Source organism: Platalea leucorodia (genome assembly GCF_965183815.1).
Source record: "Platalea leucorodia genome assembly, chromosome: 6".
Classification (NCBI taxonomy): Eukaryota; Metazoa; Chordata; class Aves; order Pelecaniformes; family Threskiornithidae; genus Platalea; species Platalea leucorodia.
This window is the reverse complement of record NC_138828.1, coordinates 85,173,687-85,192,075: the sequence shown is the minus strand read 5'-3', so window position 1 is coordinate 85,192,075 and position 18,389 is coordinate 85,173,687. Positions and strand designations below refer to the sequence as shown.

Sequence of the window (18,389 nt, the reverse complement as noted above, 5' to 3'; positions counted from 1 at the left end):
TCTGTATTGAACATTGTCATCCGAGCAGACTACAGTGACTATGCAGTGACTCTTAGCTCAAAATAAACAACGTAGGGACTCGGCTTGATTGCAAGAAGAACAAATCTATCCTATATTAATGTGATATGAATCACATCAAAACATACCTCAAGTCCCAAGCTCTACCATCACCATCTTTGGTTCCCTGGCTCTGGTAGGGATCCACCTTCCTCAGCTGTTTCTGCCGCTGCCCGAGCTACAGCATCCCTCTCGGAAAACCATCCTTGCGTTCCCATACCCTCAACGTTTGTGCACTGTTACCTACCTAGCCATTGCCAGCTTTCTCAAGACCAACTCTGGTTCTCACCCGACGCACTCAACTGAGCACCTTCTTTACGTATTTCTCCCTTTTCAGGATTACCACATCTGGGGCATTATCTTCCCACTTCTTGCTCACCAGACCTTCGGGACCCTCACTGCCTTGTTCTGGACCTACAGGTCTCTCCAGCTGCTCCCCCCTACCTCATTTCTTCTGCATATCCACTCTCCTACTTCAAACACTAATTATAGCCTGATCCGGATCTTCCGTGAAATGTCCTGAAGTGACCAGTAATTCAGAAGACATTAGAAAGTGATGCACAAAAAAATTGCTAGAAAGAAAAAAAAAAAATCTTACACGTATATTTATACCCACTAATAATCACAACAGCACACAATGCAAAAATAAAGTAAGGAAAACAAAAATAAAAATTAGAATTGTCTTGGGCTGTTCATTTTCTTGGTTGTAAATAACAAAGCACTGTGACAATGCTATAGAAAATGATCCTTGAGGCTGCTTTTTTGTTTTCTTTGCTATAAAAAATTGCTGGTCAGATAGCTTTAGTAATAAGCCTCCCCCACAAAAAGCCTTTCAGCTAAAAAAGTCTGAGAAAGACAGGTCTGCCCAGCATGCACTTATCTTACAGCTCCGGAGCAGGCTGTAATTCTCCGATTGAAGACTATGCTCAGTGACAGATCTGTCTGGTTTAAATTTTTTAAGTACACTCACTAAACAAAACCATTTAAGATGAGTTTAAAAAGTTCTTGGACTGTATTGTTAAGTTTCACAATTTCTGCATTCATTAAAAAAAATCCACTTCATTTTTTTCAAAAGGTCAACTGGAAAAATCTTTCCAGGAAAGCCACGACAGGCAAATGCATCAGGAGTTCCCGCCTGCAGCCTTGCAGAGTTTATCCCCTAAAAGAGGGGCAACCAAACCTGGCCCACACCAAGCAGCCAAACTGTTAACAAGGGGGATGCCGCAGGCGCGGACTCGTGGCACAGCCGGATGCTCAGGTGCCTTTTCCATTTTCCAAGCAGCAGAAAGCGAGCAGGAGCGCACACAGAAGCGCGAGGTGTTGATCGTGAGCCTTTCGCATCTTCATGCTCCCTCCGCATCCCAGAGCCTCACGCGACTCTGCCTGTGCTCAGCCCCCGCGTTCTTGGATACTCTACTGCATTCTCGATCACTTCATCATCCACAAGAGCAGAGGTTTGGGGAATCCAGCCCAAGAGGAGGCTGAAAGGGACAACAAGCTCAGCTACAAATCTCCTTAAAACGCGGTCAGAGGCAGGGCACCTTGGGCCCTGCCACCAAGCACCAACTCAACCTACGTTCTCTCCAGCCGTGCCTTAGACACTTCATCTGGCCGTTCCCAGGCTGGCAGGTCCTACGCCAGACACCATATACACGCTGAAGGAATGCCAGAGGAGCTTAATGTATAAATTAATGCTAGAAAATATTTAGGAACTGGCTTTGCAGGTCCTCCCTCCGTCTCACGCTCAACTGGTTAACAAGAGGGCTTCAGGCAGTCTCGGAGAAGGCCAAGCCGCGAGGTTGACCCTGCAACGTCATTCCCAACGAGAGCTGCCTGCAGGACGGGGACTCAGAAGTAACCTAAATAACTTCAGCTGAAAGTACAGAGGAGGGAAGTCTCTGGGGGCGAAATGAAAGAGATCTGGAACAATGCAAGGAGGACATTCTGGGGACAGTGGAACAGAAGTGACTTGTTTCTGTTTTCAGTTAATAAGTGGAACAAATTCCTGAGTCTGTTGTGGACTTCAATTTTATTTTATTTCCCCCCCCCCTTTAAACTTCTGTTGTGGTTTTAATCCCTCAGAAACATTTTCTTCTCATTAAGCTACATAAAAGCATTAGCAGTTTGTTTAATCTTAGTCTAACTTTTATAATAAACAAATTAACTACTGAGCAATGCAAAAAAAATAAAAATTCGAGAGTGGTGCAACAGCTCCATGGAAAAAAGGTCAAAGAAAGTTTGCAAGACTAATACCTGTTTAATATCTTAACTGTCAGAGTTCACAGCTTCAAGCCCTGTGCTTCACAAAGCTGATCCACGTCCTGACACAGCATTAGCAAGCTGTACTCCAAAGACACCCTGCTTACTTGGCCTGCTACACCTGAAATTACCCCAGGGGAAGAGCAAGTGTAGAAATTGCTTCTTGTTTCCATTCTGCTAATTAAACAGAATTTAAGCCCACTCGGTTTTACATATCAGCTACATAGATTTATATTTATGACATGAATACAGAGAAAGAAGCAACTTTTTTTTCCCTTTTTGGAGAAGTATAAAATGTTTAGTCATAAATATTTTTCATTATTATAGATTAGAAAGCATTCCCACGTGTACTTTTCCTACTTAGACCCACTTATCTTGCACAGACCACCATCGTATTTTCAGTCTACAACAGAAATCATTCCAATCACTGCAAAATTCAGCAAAATACCAGCAATACCCCATTATCACAAGATCCTGGAGTAGACAACAAAGCCGTTTCTGAAGAGCACCGCTATATTATTTGGCAAGATAACCCCAGTTTAATAGCTGGGAACACCTTGATTTCAGCGAAGTCCTGGCACGGCCCTGGGGATATTCTCACAAGCGCTCCAGGAGGAACGCTGCACAGAAAACCACCATAAACCACATGCGTACAGTACCCAAAAACCACCCTAAAAACGATGTTACTTGTCAATGACTGGCCTCAACCAGAAGGAGCTTTTCAACAGGGCGTCTACACGCATTTGTCCCGGGCCTGGTTTTTTTCAGCGTTTTTATTAGCAAATTGGAAAATATAATGCAAGCTGTACTTTCGAAATACGTTGGTAACACCAAAGCGAAGGGAGTCGCAAGCCTTCTGGAAAGCGGCAGCCAAAGACCTCGAGAAACTGGAAGTGTTTCCAGAAGTCAAGAGGTCAATCAAGGCAATAAAGGCACCTTATTTATTGGCCCATGGAGAGCCGAGGGAATTGGGGTTAGATTTGAAGAGAAAGGGCTGGCGAGGACACGGGGAGCTCAGAGCCATGGAAAAAGACCTCCACTACGTTAAAGAGGGAGGAAGGTGAGCAGTTCTGCAGAGCTGTTACGGGATGCACGACAGCAGATCGATTTGCAAAGGCCTAGGCTAGATTTTGTGATAAAATGCAACTGAAGATAGTCAAAGCCCTGAAATAAAGCACACTGGGACACTGGAAACCCTGTTCATCAGAGTTTAAAAATAAGTTGAACAGATGCTGCTTCAGGGATGGAGAGGATTTGATGCTGCCTTGGGGGGAAAATAGGCTGCAGGACCTCAGGCAACACCGCTGACCTGGGGTGGCAGAGCAGTTCAGCAACAGTTAAAATACTTTTTGGCCTTTTTTTTTTTTCTTTAATTTCTCTTTTTTTTTTAAATAATTAGAAACTTACAGACCCTCAGCTGTTATCCCTATTCCACACTGAACTGCCAGAGACCGGAGCAGAGCAGAGCACAGGCAGGAGCATCAGCCCAAGCACGCACCTCCCACATCCAACACACGAGAGAGGTTTCAGCCTCACCAGAGGAATACACTATAAACTCTAGATGACTAACATAATAAGGCCAAGAAGACCAAGAAAAAGCCAAATTAAAACATGATTCATGACGCAGATGCAGAGGCACCTGCCACAGCAGCACCCTGGAAGCCACCACTGCAAGCAACAGGGTGGGTATAATATCAGGAAAACAAAGAAAAAGCACTGTGTGAAAGCGAAGTAGGGATATTATTAATACGCAAAATCCTTGTCTTTTGGAAAGTATCTTTTATATTACAGCCTTTATCAGCACCACACCGTACGTGAGCTGCAGTCACACCTGAGCCCAGACATTGCATTTGCAGAACAAAAGACTCTACCAGTCCCAGCAGCAGCGTAGCGATGAAAAACTTAAAGACCGGAATACCAGGACAAGGCAAGAGGCACAAACCACCCTGCAAAGCCACTGCCGGACTGAAAAGCCTACCTGAAGCACCAAATTCCAGAAAGGGTCAACTTCTGTGTTTCAGTATGTATCTAACTTATGTGTTTCAGTATGCAGGAGAGAGAAGAGAGGGGAAGAAGCGGTTCCTATCTAGACGCAAGACATCAGTATTTCTGGTGCAAACTATCCCCTTCTTAAAAGTGGTTTGTTTTTTGTTTTTTGTTTTTGTTTTTTTTTTTTTTAATACCCTCTCACCATTCAATGTAAAAGCTATGGCATCAAGTTAAAAACCACGCACATTACCCCATCTTTCTCAGACAGAACAGGAAAGATTGCAGCTTGGCCACGTCTCCCTCCCCACTCCCAAAGCACTGCGAGATGAAGGCCACCTCCGTCACGAGGGTGACGGTTTCGGACACCAGCAGTTTCTACTGGAGACCACTCTTCTCCTGCCGTGTTATCTACCCTATCAGCAGCACAAGAAAGAGGAGAAAACGAACACTTCGCAATGAAGAAAGGCACCCTCCCAAAGCATCCACAAATCAGTTCACTGATAACAGAATATCATTTTTATAAACTTTACAGAATTTATAATTTAGCCATTTACATCTGTAAAAGCAAATTAGATTACCACAGAAAAATTTTAATGTCTATACTTGCTGTGTTAGTGTCCAATAAAAGTTTTTTTCCTAGTAACAAAGTTCATTTTGTCGTCTTATGCATTGTTTAAACAAGTTGACTTTTTTTTTTGGTGCATTCTTGGCTTTAAGTCTCGGACCCTCCTTTCTGCTGTGAAGCAATGCTGTCACAACATCCAACAGAGGCATAACAAATCCTAAAGACATGCATGATATTAAAAGCGCTGCATTATAAAACCATGCAAAGCGCATTAAAATTGACAGTGATTGGTAACTTCCATCCTCGAAGCGTGCGTACCGGAGCCTTTGCAAGGGGACCGGGGCAGCAAGGCTAGCCGGCACGACGCACGGGCTAACACGCTGCCCACGCACGGTCTTTAAGACCAGAGCAGCGGCTTCGCTGCCTCCGTCGCCTCCACGGGCGGTACGGCGTGCGGTACGGCGTACGACCGAACGGCGCTTGGCACGGACATCCCTGCCTGGCAGCGGGCGGTGCTCAGCCGCGCCAGCTTCCAGCTCCTTTCCTCTTGCAGAAGAGCATGGGTCATTATCAAGGTCAACTGAAGGTCTCACTCGCAGGCAAAAGTTGAACAAGATGGCACAATGCAGCTCTTCGCTGCCAATTCATTGTGTCGAGAAGTTCCTGACTTTCAGCAGCAGGCAGATTTGCGCTCTGCAGACAGCTTTGCCAGTGGAAAAAGCTCTCTGCCAGCTCCTGCTCCAGTCCCACTAACAACTTCTGCCTTCCTCCTTCAGCCCTCATACCCTCTCCCACACCACCAGCACCCCAAAAAAGAGTGAAGCTACTTCTAAACATTTTTGTAACCTTGATCAATTTAATCAAAACAGATTAGGAGTAATCACACAAGTGGCTCCAGAAGGAAACTTTATGCAACAGGGACTTCTGGCAGAGACAAGCATATTGCTGACCCGATTTCTCCCATCAGCACAGCCCAAGCTAGAGAAAGCTCGCTCTCATTTACAGCCTAATAATTGCTTTCCAAAACTCATGTGCAAGCCTCGGATTAGAAAACATGTAGGCTTCAGTTGCCTAAATATAGATGCCTGGCACCCTTTGAGACACCTGCCTAGGGCACGCCAACCCAACGCGGGACCTACAAAGGACCAGTGCTTTTTTAGAGAGGCAGCTGGAGGCCAGACAAGATAGCGCCGCTTGCGATGCCGGGATCGAAGTACCTCTGCTTCTGCGCCTGAGTCACCCCCTGCCTGCGCTAGCTCCGTTTAAGGACGAGAAGTCCTTTTGTTCGGTCTGAGAAGACTCAGGTCACAAACCCACAGCTACACGTCCCAAAAAGCAGAGAGGTTCTGTAGGAGGCGCGCTCAGAAATCAGTTCGACTTGATGAATGCACACGAAAGGGCTTCCCCAAAAGATAAAACAGGGAATGGAAGAACACATGTACCGCATGCCACCTTGCTCTTGTAGTTCTCCGTTGTTTCATTTCTCCACCGCAGGCCCAGGACCCATGCCGTCAAAATAAGACTTAGTAGTGACGCACAAGAGTCTCAAAAGCGGCAACGAATTTTCAACTACGCTTCACAAAAGCTTTGTCAGAAATGTATTTTACAGATTGCGTTTCAGTTGAGGAGGGAAGCGAAGTGACTTTAAGGCAAAACAACAGGTCAGGACCAGCTCTAAGAACAGAACCCAGATACAGAAGCTCGGAGCATCTCTGTCAGGGCTTGGGAGCTCAATATATGGCAAGCATTCGCTATAAAAACCAGAAATGGCTGAGCTAGCCCCACTCAACAGGAGCAGCATTCTGGACTCCAACAAAACCAACCAAAAGCCTTCCATAAAAGAGAGTCTCTAATCCTGCCTTAAGCCGCTGTTGTCCCAGCCAATCCAGGGTTGAGGTTTGGGACTCTAATGCCGAGTTTCGGATGAGTAAACCCATCCTTGTCAACAAATCTCAACCTCGTCCGCAAACTGCTGCTCACTTCAGAACTGCAGTGCCGTAACTGGAAGCCCATCTTCTTTCTAACTATAGATGCCTACTCTGGCAAACTCATCGGGAGGACATGAGACACAGCAGCAACATCCTCAGGGAGGAAAGCTGGATTAAAAGGCAACAGCATTTGGGCTGTATGACTACCAGAGGAAGCCCGGACTCATTCCCATGCAAATATTTGTGTCTATTGAAGAAAGGAAAAATAGTCATGGGCTGAAATTGCCCAGAATTAGGTTAAACATTAGACAAAGTTTTCCAACTGTAAGAGTGGCAGAAATCCGAAAGAGATCATCATGGCATGATACGGGATCTCTTTAAATTGATCGTTTCTCAGAATAAGCTAGAAAAATACCAAGCAGGAGGAGATTAGATATATTTGCCGCTGGAGAGACCAAATATCTCCTCAGATCAGGAGAGGATTGAGTAGGTGGCTCCTTGAGATCCCCTGAAGCCCTGTTTTCTATAGGTCCAGCCTACAGAATAGCCGAAGCTCTTTGGAAAACCCTGATCTTGACCAATGCCGTACTAAAGCCCTGAGGCTGAAAGAAGTGATGTCTCCGACCCCGGGTACTAAATCCTTCCAGGTTTTTACAAGGATTTCAAAGAACCCAACTCAACTTTCACTGCTGGCAACAGACAAATTCCTATTTCCTTCATTTGTACAAGATCAGGTCTTTAGTTGTAAAATACTCTAAAGCCTTCTTAAGTGTGCACTTACGACAACGAAGCACTTTTAGACTATACGTTAGTGGAAAAATAGAGCCATCATAAAAGCCACAGCCATCTCCAGGGTAGAATATAGCTATTCCGCGCCAGACAAGATTCTGAAGGAAACGAAGAATAATTACCCTAATTGAAAATATAATGGAACAACTTGGTTATAATGTCCCTATTAAAGAATGAAATTCAGATGATAAAAGGCATTAAGAGGGAGAGCTTGAACAAATTAGCGTTCAGCCTCCAGAAGAGCCAGGAAACGTAAGGAGCAACGCAAAGCCAGGCAAGCCAGAACAGCTACAACAAACACGAATGCCCCCAACCGAGGCAAGGATGGAGAGAACTGGCCACGAGCAGAGCTTTCAACTTCCCTCCTCTTTTTGCGAGCACAATGGAAACAATTCCCCCAAGAACAAAAGCGATGCGTCAGCAGGCCCTACTCTCTCAAGCTCTTTCAAGTTGGAAGGACAGTTGATTTGCACCATGTGTAGGATAGGAATGCTCGCTAGAACCAAGCGAGATAAATTTCATCCCATCCAAGCTGGTTAACATTAAGACAGAGATGAATCATCTTTACAATGCCTGTAAACAACACTGTTTAAAAAAGGAAGAAATCTAATGATACACCCTAGTCACACTTACTTTGCAGGAAGTTTCTGAATGTTTATACCATATGTACTATTGTTAGGAAAAGTGTCGAAATTAAGGGGGTAGACGCAAACCCACAAGAATTGGAGGATGTGGACATAAAGCCACCACAAATGTTCTAATCTCCCTTCTGCTGTGCCTGCAATGGTGTTCCAGCACATCTAATCCTTCACAACAGGCAGAGGCTGGGGGGAGAGGACACGCTCAGAGTAACGGGGTAGATGTACATCAGATGTGCTATCTATAACGAGAGGCAGAAAGCTCAATGGAGCCATCTGCTCGCTGTCTCTGGTTGATTCTCACTCTGACCTTTAGTGAAGCACTGATTTGTAAAGGGAGCAACCAAACTATCTGAAACCACGACAATGTGGGTTACCTTTATTTGGCAACTCAGACGCGAAGGAAATACCAACACCAGAGCACTGAACGTGGAAGTCGCTGAACAACGCAAGTCCCAGAACACACCAAAAAAATGACTACAAAAGATTGCGGGCTGGACAAAGTGCCTTGGATGTGTCAGGACGCTTTGAGGGATCTCTCCACTTAGCTAATTCACAAGGCAGATTGAGAGGCAATTTAGTTACTGGATATGAGCATATTCCTTCTAAAAAAGGGTCCCAAGGAGCTGTTTAATTTAGGGAAGAAAATCTTAATAGCATAGAATCACTGCGATCTTAAGCCAGATAAACTCAAAGCAGAAAGAAGGCATAATATTTTTGTTTGCGTGCTTCCAGAGCCATTGGTAGAAACCAACAAGGGAAGCGGAGGAGCCAACCTCTCCGTCCAGTATCTTCCAAGCTGGCCGCTGCTTAGCGCGGCATACGCTAACCAGACACGTTGTCTTGCTCAATAGCTCAATATAGGCCTAAGAGTGAAAATGTACAGCCTGCAGCATACAGATATGCTGTGCAGTACATCCTTACATACATCTTGCCCTGCAACAGGGTGCATACAGTCTTCTCCTTACCCCAACAAAACCCCACAGCTAACCCAAACTAGGAAAGAGCAGACACTGCTGCTCAAGTATTTTTGCAAGGTGATGGAGATGATCTAGAATAGTGGTATAACGCCAGGGGGCAATCCTGGGGCCAATACTGCTTAACCTCTTCATTAATGACGTGGATGTGGAGTTAGAGTGCACCCCCAGCAAGTTTGCAGATGATAAAAAACTGGAAGGAGCGACTGACAGACCAGAGGGGTGTGCCACCACTCAGAGGGACCTGGGCAGGCTGGAGAAATGGCCCAACAGGAACCTCATGAAGGTCAGCAAATGCCAAGTCCTGCCCCTGGGGAGGAACAGCCAGTCCCAGGCACCAGTACACACTGGGGCTGATCATCTAGCAAGCAGCTCAGCAAGGACCTGGGGGTCCTGTTGGCCACCAAGCTGACTATGTCTGCCCTTGCAGCAAAGGCCGACAGACTCCTAGGCTGTGTAAGGAAAAGCATTAGCCAGCAGGTCGAGGGAGGTGATCCTTCCTCTCTACTCGGCACTGGTGAGGCATCTAGAGAGCTGGGTCCTGGTCTGGGCTCCCCAGTACAAGAGAGCTATGGAGCTACTTGAGAGCATCCAGGGAAGGGCCACTAACATGATAAAGCAATTGGAGCATCCCTCGTGCAAGGAAAGGCTGAGAGCTGGGACTGTTCAGCCTGCAGAAGAGAAGGCTGGGGGGGGGAATCTTTATCAATGAATATAAATATCTGGTGATGGTTGGGAGGGTAAAGAAGACAGAGCCAGACTCTTCTCCTTGGTACCCACCGACAGGACAAGAGGCAACACACAGAAAATTCCATTAAACATGGGGGGGGGGAAAGAAACTTTTTTACTCTGAGGGTGATCAAACACTGGAATAGGTTGACTAGAGAAGTTGCAGAGTCTCCATCCCTAAAGATATCCAAAACCACGTGGGACACAGTCCTGAGTGACCTGCCGTAGGTGACCCTACTTGAACAGGGGAGTGGGACTGGACGATCTCCAGAGGTCCTAGCCAGCCTCAAGTGTTCTGTGATTCTGTGAATATTTTCACCAGTCAGCAGACTTCTCTTTCCCTCCCCATCTCCAAACAAACCCCGAAGAAAAACATGTCAGCATTCAAAGGGGCCCAGCAAATTGCTAAGCTGATGATGAAACAGATCACAATTCAACAGAGAGATTCTTTCAGATATTCTTATCCAAGCAGAAATATTGCCAGAGAGAAATAAAGTTGTTAAGAGTAAAATATTACTTCTGAGTAATATTGAAATAGAAAATGTTCCCAGTCAGTCTGGCGTTTTAATGGCTATATGTTGACAAATTTATATAAAAGTTTAATGCAACATGAAGAAAAAGCTACCTCTGAAGGTCTAGATAGGACTGTTCCAAGGGGAAAGAAGAATAATTGGGTGGACCAAATTGAGTGGTTTATTCCTTTATTCCATAAATGCCAGGACAGCCCCCCAGGCAGCAATACCCCAAATTACAAATGCTAGTTTCTACTACAAGGGGAGACCACTATTAATAATTGCAGCCACCAGAAATTAAGATTAACTAGTTCCAGTAATTCCTCTTTTTTCAGAGTACAGTTACCCCCCGCTAATGCCTCTTTCGTAACAACAGCAACCCTACAACCTGCAACACCTGCACGAGAGCACCGACGGACATCATCTAGTTTGCTTCTGGGTTTTGTTTTCCCAAGCCAAACATCCTCCCCCATTTTGCCATTTAAGAATGACTACCTTTTAGACTGTTAGCTCATCATCTCCTGGGGACAGGACATTCTCAGAATCCAACAGCACCTAGACACCTTCACCCTGCAGCACCTCTTACAACGGGGTCCTGCTCTCAAGCCTCATCTTCCTCTTCTTCCCAAACACAGCAGATTTCAGAAGGTTCCAAGACCTCAGCAGATGAAAGCACCGCTTCCACCTTTGCTTAAAACACAACTCAGGTAGTTCCACTCACGCTTCAGTCAACCAAGTCTTGTTTCTCACATGCTCCTCTCCTGTGGCTGATGGATTTCAGCGTCTCAGAAGGTGCAGGCACTAACGACCTCATCCTGTGAATGGGACATTTATACTGTCCATGTGGATTCTCCAGTGTCAAGTGAGGCACAAACTCCATCTTCATCTACAGTCTCTTCTGCTCTACCAGGCCATCTGCCTTCATGAAAGCTGTAGGATGTCAACACCTTTGAGACTCCCACTGTCCAATACATTACACAGGCAGCCAAATGCACGTACCCTTAGAGAGGGAACCCAGAGGCACCACGACCAGTTTTAGCTTAGGGACCACTTTGGGAACACAGGCTAAAGGACATTATCTCCACTACTACAATACCTTTCAACAAGGATGGTAAAAGAGGCACCACCTCAGTGGGGGTAATGGGACGGCAACAGAACCAGCACTGGTGTCTCTCACCTCTCTTAGCCCACCTCCTGCGGTGGTAGGGAGATAACCACAAAGCCTGTCGCGTATTTGGGACTGTCATGAACTTCAGGTTTCCTGCAGTCCCTTCACACCCACAACTATGGTCCCTGGGTCTAGGCAGGTCGTCCCTCCTCCAGCTGAGGAGGAAGGAGCTAACATTACTGCCTTTAAACACTTGGAAGGAACAGCAACAAGGAGTGATGAGACGTGGTTTTGCTTATTCTGGCATATAGTTCACTTATTCATGCCTTAGCCATAACAGATTAGTACAACAAAACATCAGGAGACATTCAGACACTCGGAAGTGATTTTCTATCATGCCACTGATAAGCATTTCACTAATAGAAAGCTTAAGATCGAAAGCATGTCTTCACCTTCAGTATTTCATATACTTATTTGACCTTAATTACACAAGGGCTTTGCAATTCCAACAGAAGGAAGAGCTACATGGAACTGGGTAACAGAGGCACAAGTACCAAGTAACTTGCCTAGAAGCATGTTATAATTCAGTTAAGAACAGAAAAAATAAAAATAAAAATCCCAGCCTCCTAAACGCTGCGCAGACACCATCCTATAATGTATTTTTTTCTTGGAACCAGACATCCTGTTGATTTGCTATACAGCTTCATAGGGGAAGGCCAGTTATCCAGACTCCCCACCTACCCTATATAAAGATTTCCACAAAGATTACTTCAAGTGACCACCATGAGCAGACAAAAAAAAAAAAAAAAAAAGCAGTGGGAGGCGGTTTTGTTGGTGATTCTTCTGCAGTGTTGATTTTCACAGGCTGGCTTGCCTTTCAGAGTGAGATAGAGCCAACCTTGCCTGAGAGCGAGCGCGTAGGCACTTCTCCAGCTCCTCCTGCTTGTCTGGTCACAGACTGATAAACGACTCGAACAGCCTCAGCCCAGTCGGGCCAGTCCTCCGAGCCTGGAAGAGCTGGGCTGGGAGAGCTGTTCTCCTGCCACGCTTCCCTTTGGGAGAGAGCTGCAGGATATGGGATGCTTCTATAGCGGAGGAGACTGCTTAGTCCCAAGCAGAGACCTGCAAGTCAACTGGCACCCGAGCTGCAGAGGACACCCAGAAAGAGGCCACGGGGTCAGCAGCGTAGGAAGGGGTGAAATAGTAATGCGGGAGCATGCTCTTAAGATCGCTTTCGGGCTACTATTTATCAAAAAACAGCACAAAGAAAACAAATCCCATGCAAGATGTGCTGACAGGAGCTTGATGCACCAGACGCTAAACAGAACAGCAGCACTGGGCCAAGAACTGGAAGGAAGAAACCTCTGCGAATAGCAAAACTGACCTTACCAAAGCTGAGCAAGCAACAAAGACGGCCCACAGGTGTCCGAAAGCTCTCACCAGTTACAGGGGAATATACACTGCTAAGAGGAGACACCAAGAAACATTTTGCTCCTGAACTTGTGTAATGCCTAAAAGGGCTTTAGGGCAATGTGTTTTAGGAGTTATGACAGCTCTGGGTTACAGAGACAAACTCAAGACAATGGGAAAACCAGAGGGAGACTGGGACACTCAGGGAAATTTGGGAAATAAGATTGTTCTTGGGGCAGAGCTCAGCTAAGGCAAGACCCCCCCCAGGCACACGCTCCTCAGAGGCAGCGCTGTGCAAAGTCATGGCCATACCAATACGTAGCCAGCTGAAGTCCTCACCAAGCCGATGTTCAGCCGGCAGGATCTAGAAAGCAGATTTAAGTCAAGAGGAAGGATCAAAAACAGGGATTAAAAGACTGCGAAGGTGAAGTCACATCTGCCAGGTACGGGGGTGATTTAACCACTGCCAGAAATTCTGGGGGCTCCTTAGCCCACGGGATGACCGCGAACGTTCAAGCCTTCTCACCAGCTCTTCCACCAATGCCAGCTCGGTCGCTTGAGCCCAGAGGAGCAGGCTTTGGAAGAAGCGGACACACACACACACACAGTAAGGTAATTCAGAGCCACCAAAGGGACACAGCCCTGACGACAGCAAACTAAAAACCGAGATTATCCAGCCTTTGGGCCACCAGACCTTTAAGTGGCACCGCCACCCTGTGTCGCGATGGCTGAACTGCATTGAGGTTTCGCTTCCCCCAGAGCGCAGCAACAACTGTCAAACCATGCGTAACACGCTTTCCAGCGGGAAGGCGGCTCAGGCAAGGCCGGCTTCATTATCTGGAAGGCCTCGAGTTGAACTCTGCACGCAGAGAGGCTGAAGCCAAGTATTTCACGCTGATGCACGATCCAGGCTCCAACTGCAGCGGGTTTTGTAAGCTGAAGCCAGACACAGAATCAGCAAGAGGAAAGTTTGCTCAGACAACTGAAACCTGAACAGCAGTTACCAAAAGCAGTTCGGAAATAGCGTATCGCCTCCTGGTTGAACAAGCTCAGCTTGCCGTTTCACGAGACCTCGCCGCGCTGAGAATGAGGACGGCAGCCTGTAAGCTTTGGTTCCCGCTAGTAAAGGTGCATCCAAAGCATGATTCTGTAGTATTCCTGGAAGTATAACGTTACAAAGGATATCTCAAAACATTTGTGTTTATTTTGGGATCAGTGGAATACTTCTTGAATTGTGCATATGTTAAAACAAGAACTTAAACCAAGTGCATACCCTTAAACGCTATCTCTTATCAGAAGCTACCAGAACACCTTACAAACACCAACCTGTCTCGGTTTCCCTTTGAAGGCAAGCACCATGCATATTTTATGCCCTGGCAAACACAGGCGCAGAAGAACTCAGTGAAATGCCTATGGCCACACAACAAGCCGCGGCCGCGCCAGAAATCAGAGCGCTTCCAGCCATCAGGCCTTTCCCCCGGAGCGAGGCGAAGCCAAGGGAGCTTTAGCTTCACCAGGGTAAATCACCAAAAATTTCAGACCGTGAACCAGGCGAGTTCTCCTCCTACCCACCTCAGAAGCGCAGATATTCAGCAGTCAGCCTCCAAAGCAAGACGGAAAACATGCCAGCACGGAGCACGAAGAATCAGAGCGTGATGCTGGAGCAGCCCAAGCTGCCGCATCCATCGGGCACGGCAAGTATCGCACGCTTGAGCTGTGCGAGCCCCTCAACAGGAGGGGACAGCAAACACAAGTAGCTTATCCCAGACTGCTTCTGCCCTTCGGTCTCCAACACCTCCCATAAGAAGTTCCTTCTCCCCCATAATCTCATCATCTCCATTATCCCTCCTTCCACTTCCACCCTCCAAATTAAACAGCCTCCAAGCAACAAAAAAAGCAGCTTTGGAATAGGGGAAAGCCCACCATAACACACAGACAAGTTGTCCTAGTACTTATTTCCTAGAATTGGTGCTTTTATAACGAGCACAAGCTGTCCCTGCAGATCTGCTAATTAAAAGACAACCGTTTGCAGCTGCCCTCTGTGCAGGTAAAGGTGCAAGCGCCCTTGTGCAAGACTGAACTGCACTAGAAAACTGATGGGGGTGATCCCAGAGACATACCCCGCCACACACACCCCTGCAACAGCACAAAAAAACAAAAAAAAAAAACCCTAAAACTATGCCCAAGTTGTTCAAAGGGTTTCATCTCGTCTTCTTCCCCCATTTGCAGGAGCCAGTTGCCAACGATTGTTTTCAGCAGCGGGGAAATTCCCCCGTGTGCTCCCAGCTGCAGTTGCTGCTCCGGAGCTGAGCGCGTTCATGCCGCTGTCACCGCGGAGCTGGGTCACATTCACACCCTCCTCCTCCTCCTCCTCCTCCGCTCAAGTCAAGCCGACATTTCCCCATTTCAAACAACCACACCCGTTACAATCCATCTCAGTGAACTTCAGGTTGGGCTTTTTCTTAACTGGCAATGAAGCGGTCCATTACGTACCAAGACAATTTATAACTTTAACCAAGAGTTTTGGGGAGAAAAATCAACCAGCGCTGCTGCTTTGGAGCACGTTGTTTAAGGATGCGATTCTTCATTACTTTAATTACTACAGTAACAGCACGATAGCACAGGAAAAATTACGAAAATGACTTAATATTTACATGCAAACATCTAAGCAAGACAGCATGGTCGGTCTTGTAGCGAGATATCTGTTCATCCTGTGGTTTTTAGAAGTGCCAACGCCCCGATAGCAGATATCAAACTTGTTCGATCATTGCAAAGAAGTGAAAAATTCTTTTATTAGCAAGTGAGCAGCGAGGAGCTAAAAGAGCTACAGCAGCAATCCTGCATAGCTACCAGAGAAGGGAGCTCTCAGCCACGCACAAAAAGCTGGCTCTGCTGGCGTGGAGAGAAATAACATTTTTCCTGAATGTGTTTTACAAAATCACAGCGAGAAGTGAAGTATGTGCTTGTTTAGGCTTCAGATTGAGCTAAGCACACATTTCAGCTTAAATACGCTTTCATTCACAAAGAGGAAAGTCGTTTCAAAGGGCGGCAAGCCCGAAGCGGCACCTGCCCCCCCCGAAGGGGCTGTAAGGCTGTTTTTCCCCTCCAATGTTCACTACTTCTGGGTGAGGCACCAGGATCTGACCAGTGCCCGGGCAGCTGTGGGTGCTCCGTGTCCAAGAGGCACCCAAACACCAAGGCAGCAAATAACTCCCACCAGAAAGATTTCACTCCGTATTTGTTAATGTATTTGTTTTTCAAAAAGAGTTTTCAAGCTTCTCCTTCGGAGAACCTTGAAAGCACAGTTTTAACATACCAGATAGCGACGGTGCTGATGGGAACCTCTTAAATACTAAGCCACACGTTGGGCAAACGTTTTTAACACCTAACTGGAAATAATGGCCAAAAGGGGTGGTTACACCAGTACGTGGTTCGCTCAGAGAGGAGAGAAGGGAAGAGGACTTCTGTTTGTAGCGGCTGGATCGCTCCGGCTGTCCCAGCTCTGCACGCACAAGCTACGAACCAGGACACGAGACACTTGCCAATACCCAGACAGGGTCCCCAGGTCCCAAGCATGACAAATTTTTAAGGATGAATACAACCGCTATCCGTCATATTTCCTACCTTTAATACAGCAGAGCTTCGCGCTGCTTTGTTCCGATACCTGGGTCAGCAGCTCGGCAAGGCAGAACAGAGCTGGATACCTGCAGCGAGGAGCAGCCAGGCGCCGCGGGGACGGAGAGGGCTGACCAGGGCCCCTGGGCAGCGTTTGCTGCCACACTAAACAAATAAAAAGGTCTTGACCCAGCTTTCTTCTTCTTTCGGTAGATCAGTGCTGAGAGGTGGGCCACTTCTAGGAGTCTACAGGCTGCGCCAGCTTCACCTTCGTTGGGGTTCGTCCAACGACCATGGCTCTGAGCGTGTTGTGAATGGAGCGAGATAGGCAGGAGAGCTACATTTGTTACACTGGAATCCCAAATACAGGAATTACCTCAATGCTGCGAAAAGAACTGATGGAATAGCTGCTTTGGCCACATTTTTGCAAGTAGGGAAAACTCCCGAACTGGAGACGAAGAGAATTCTCAAAGAAATAAATGCTATCAAAACAAAGGGAAAAGAAGCTCCTTTTCCAAACTTGGATCCTTCAATTCTTTTCCCTAAATCTCATGGCTACTGGACATACCATGGGTCTTTCACTCCTCCACCTTGCGAAGAGTGCATCACCTGGATTGTTCTTGGAGAGCCTGTCGCAGTCGGATCAGACCAGGTGGCGAAGCTCTGCAGCCCATCCGAGAACGAACCTGATCTCCCCGGGTTGATAACGGGTGCCCAACTCAGCCTCGGTGTCCAGGATGGTGAGCACATCATTCCTCTAGGACCTGGCTCGGGTTGGGTGTCCCTGAGTGACCTCTAGGACCAAGAGATGGGTTTGTTTTGCGTCCTGTGGCATTTTGCCAGGACTCCAGCTGCAGGTCCAGAGGCTGAAGCTTTTGAGTCATGAAATGTGAATTTCACCTTCAGAGGATAACATTTACTTGGGCAAATCCTACCAGCGAAATGGAAGTAGAGAATCTGTTTGGCTCTTCATAACTGCTTCAACATTAGCTTTTGTTAATAGTACGAAGGAAGAAAGAAGATGCTACTAACAACTACAAAACCATTTCCTATTGCCCACATGTCCCTTGATGCTTGCCTTATGCCATGCTAAAGAGGTTGCAGTTAACAGAAGTAATTGTTTTCAGCATAAAAACGTATTTTTCAGTAGTTGTTTTCAGCATTATCCATATCCTGCTCTGAGCTGCAGCAGTTAATGCACAAGTCATTCCTGGAAATAAATGAGAGCACTCTTTGGGTATTTGAGGGTGGTGAGGCCCTGGACCAGGCTGCCCAGAGAAGCTGTGGCTGCCCCATCCCTGGCAGCGCTCAAGGCCAGGTTGGACGGGGCTTTGAGCAGCCTGGTCCAGTGGAAGGGGTCCCTGCCCAGGGACCAGATGATCTCTAAGGTCCCTTCCCACCCAAAGCATTCTCTGATTCTATGGTTCTATATCCTACAAGTCAGTGCTTGTGGACTTCACTCCATCCAGCTTGATTGATTTCCTTCTTAGTTGCCTTAATCTATTTAAAGAAGTTAATTATCCCAGTTTTTACTCTAATTAAACTTACTTTTTTCTTTGCTTTTTTTTTTTTTTCCCTTTTTTGTGTCATTTGAAAGCCGTATCATTTTCTTTGGGAGGTTACTGTTAGAGGATCTGGGCAGACCTAGGTAGCGCTGCTCAGGGGCCACGCACAGGACGCTGCGTTATACGGCAAGGCCATCCCCTAAGGAGGGGAGGGAAGGGAATACAGGATGATGGGCATAAGCAGATCCCAGGCTGGAGGAATCGTCTTGGGATGTGGCACACAACTCCTAAGCACTAAGTACCCACAA

General features: G+C 46.8%; 1 protein-coding gene and 1 pseudogene across 3 annotated transcripts in view; one reads left to right on the top strand and one right to left on the bottom strand.

Annotated features, from left to right (window-relative positions):
• Positions 1–18,389, bottom strand: part of EXOC6B (exocyst complex component 6B) — a 304,900-nt gene that overhangs the window by 254,699 nt on the left and 31,812 nt on the right. The window lies entirely within an intron of this gene.
• On the top strand, positions 14,584–17,337 carry LOC309592655 (carbonic anhydrase 3-like; annotated as a pseudogene). Its single transcript has 2 exons — positions 14,584–14,655; positions 16,770–17,337. The product of its transcript is annotated as a carbonic anhydrase 3-like (transcript).